Source organism: Sarcophilus harrisii, chromosome 6, assembly GCF_902635505.1.
Source record: "Sarcophilus harrisii chromosome 6, mSarHar1.11, whole genome shotgun sequence".
In the NCBI taxonomy this organism is placed as follows: Eukaryota; Metazoa; Chordata; class Mammalia; order Dasyuromorphia; family Dasyuridae; genus Sarcophilus; species Sarcophilus harrisii.
Window position 1 is genome coordinate 109,102,172 of NC_045431.1, and position 3,068 is coordinate 109,105,239.

The window sequence follows — 3,068 nt, forward strand, 5'->3', positions numbered from 1 at the left end:
AACCCACTGACTCTTGAGGCAATCCTCTCCCCCTTTGGCTAGTTTGAATTGTTTGAGAACTTTCTTTAACTTTAGTAAAAAATCTAAAACAACTCAAACTTTAAAATTACAAATACTTCCCATCTTGATTTATATCAGATATATGACTATTAATACTTAGAATTAATACCAGTATGTTTTATTGTCTATTTTTGAAATGATTTGTATCTTTCAGAATTAACTGGGCAATTTATCACACTGCTATTCATATATTTAGCATCAGACAAATAAATAAACAAAAAACAATTCGGAGACATTTATTTACTTTGTTTCTTTTCTTTTCTTTTGGTGGTATTTTGATGTATTTTTAGGAGTCAAATATGAAAGGAATAATACTCTTTGAAAAAGTGATGATTGCCTGTTTTCAGAAGATTGTAAAGGGAATGTTGTAATAGAATTACAAGAGATTAATTATTAGGTAGGATCAAATAATGAATTATGTGGAAGTAAGAGAAGACCTGGAACAGGGTTGGGGACACGATAGAGAGGATTTGTGGAGTTAATTTGAGTTAACTCACTCCAGAATTGAGGCTAGAATCTAGTTGTCAAAGCAGTCAGGATTATGAAACTATCTGAGTCATTTGGATATTGAAGGTCTCAGGTTATAATAACCACTCAGCAAGCCAGTTGGAGAAATATGTGAAAAGGGGTTAGCTAGGTGGCACAGAGGGATATGGCCCTGGAAACGGGAGGACCTGAATTTAAATATGGCCTCAGACACTTCATACTTACTAGCTGTGTGATCCTGGCCAAGTCACTGGAGAGTTAATCCAATTTCTTTGCAAAAAACAACAAAAAGAAATATATGAAAAGCAAGAAGAAGAAGTAATGCGATAGTAAGGAGGCAGTCAGGGAAAAAAAAAGAATAAATACTAAGGGAAAATATTAAAATGTCAGAGTAAAAAGTAAGGGAACAAAAAAATCTTGGGGAGCTCAAGGGTCAGGAGAACATGATTCACATACAAGAAGTAGTTAATAAGCATTGCCCTTTGCTAGTAATAGTGCTGGGGCTGGTGATGCAAAGATAAAAATAAATCATGTCAATCCTTAAGAAGTTTACTTTTATTCAGAGGAAGAACAGGTGAGTGACATGCACACAGACAAATAAGTACAAAATATATAAAGAAATTAGAATAGGGTTTCTTAATTTATTTTGATGTTATGAACCCCTTTAGTAGTGTGATGAAATTTCAAGAAATTCACAAGTCTCCCTCAGTTACTAAATGAAGAAACCCAAGAGAAGCTAACTTGAATCAGCACTAGTTCTCAGGTTCAGGCTCCTAATTCCTCTCCTCCAATGTATGGTTCCTGCTAGATTCAAGAACCCTATTAAAAACCCACCATATTTTTAATGGTCTGGGGAGAGCAGGTGTCCCATTCTCTTCAGGACCCCATAAGAGTATTTTTTTACTCAGTAGCATTGCTGACCAGTTTCCATCCTCTTCCCTAACAACTCTACATATTGTACATCCCCTTTATATTGTGAGCTCCATGTTGCCTTGTCCAGTTCTTATGAATATGCAACTTCTTCATCTATATTTCCAATGCTGATGGTCCTGTCTACCTTAAAATGCCCAATCAGTGGCTGCAGGAAATCACTGATGAGTTCATCTACCAGTTTCAGTTATTTAGCCAAGATCAATGCAAGACAGCCAAGAAGTCAGAAGAGATGGATTTTCTTCATTCTAACCCCCAAATCTGGATTGTCCACGGCGTTCTGAACATGCTTCTCTCCTTAGCAGACAAACCAGTATAAATCAACAGCTAGAGTTATCCACAAGCTAAGGTGACCCTGAGAGCATTGCTGGGGATTAAGCCTGGAATTCCCTCTACAAGATGCTCAGCTACTTCAGTCTGTGGGGTTGCTCTGGCTGCACTCATTTTTGGGGGATTACTGTCAGACCATCAAAGTGCTGGAGAACATTGAGCTCAGTAAAACAGCATATATTCTTGGGTGTCTGAATGCCAGGTGAGCACTTATTATTGTGTAGACTTTGTCTATGTGATGGTGGATGATACTAGGTTACCAACTGTGTCTTTGCCAATATTCTGCTCTTTATCCAGAGAACCAAGAGCATGTTCCAAAGCACAATGTACAAGTATGAGATGATCAACAAGCAGAATCAGTAGGTGCATGACCTGCTGGCCATCCCACAGACCACGTACCCTCATGCACATTGACTAGAGCATCTATCTGCAGCTGAGGGAGAAATACTGAGATAAGATACCCACAGTGTACAAGGAGCTTTTCAGCTACTTCTGCCCTAAGTTCTTCTCCCCTGTGGTCCCCAACTATGACAATGTGAATCTCAGCTATCACAAAGAACCCTTCTTGCAGCAGCTCAAGGTCTGGGTGGATGAGGTACGGTAGGAGGCCCAGCTTTCCACCATTTGCAGTTTTCAAAAACTCTATTCAGCCATGCCCTTGGCCAAGCTGGCCAGCTGAATCTCACCGAGAAGGAGTTTTGCATACAGCTGCTGGTTTTCAAGCACAAGATGAAGACCCTGGTATGAATGAGCAGCAACTCATCTCTGATCAGGGAGTTCCATTTGGCTCTGAAGTGGACTTCTACAGTACATGATCCACATCACCATATCAAGGTGGTCCACCATTACAGAGACTTTTTCATTCAACAGATCCATAAATTTTAAAAGTTTAATCAAATCCTAAAGAAGATGGTCCAGAAATCTTGAGTGTGCACCATTTTTTGCCACAGATATTGAGAATTCCTATGGATGCTGATATCCAAGTGAAAGAACACATTTTCTATCTTGTAATTTTCTGACCTTTTGATCAACACCAGCAGGCTTTCCTTGCTGGGGTTGAACATTTAAATAAATTCCAGGAAGAGGGTGGGGGAAGAAATGATGAGCAGGTGATTTCAGAAAAGTCTGGAAAGACGTACATGAGCTGATGCTGAGTGATGTGAACAGAAGCAAAAAAACAAACAAAAAAAATTATACACATTAACAACAAGATTATGTGATGGTCTTGGCTCTTCTCAATCTTAGTGATTCAAGGCAATTCC

At 38.9% G+C, this 3,068-nt stretch overlaps 1 pseudogene; it reads left to right on the plus strand.

Moving 5' to 3' along the window:
• Positions 1-1,558: 1,558 nt before the first annotated feature.
• Positions 1,559-2,733, plus strand: LOC100928225 (annotated as a pseudogene).
• The last annotated feature ends 335 nt before the right edge of the window (positions 2,734-3,068 follow it).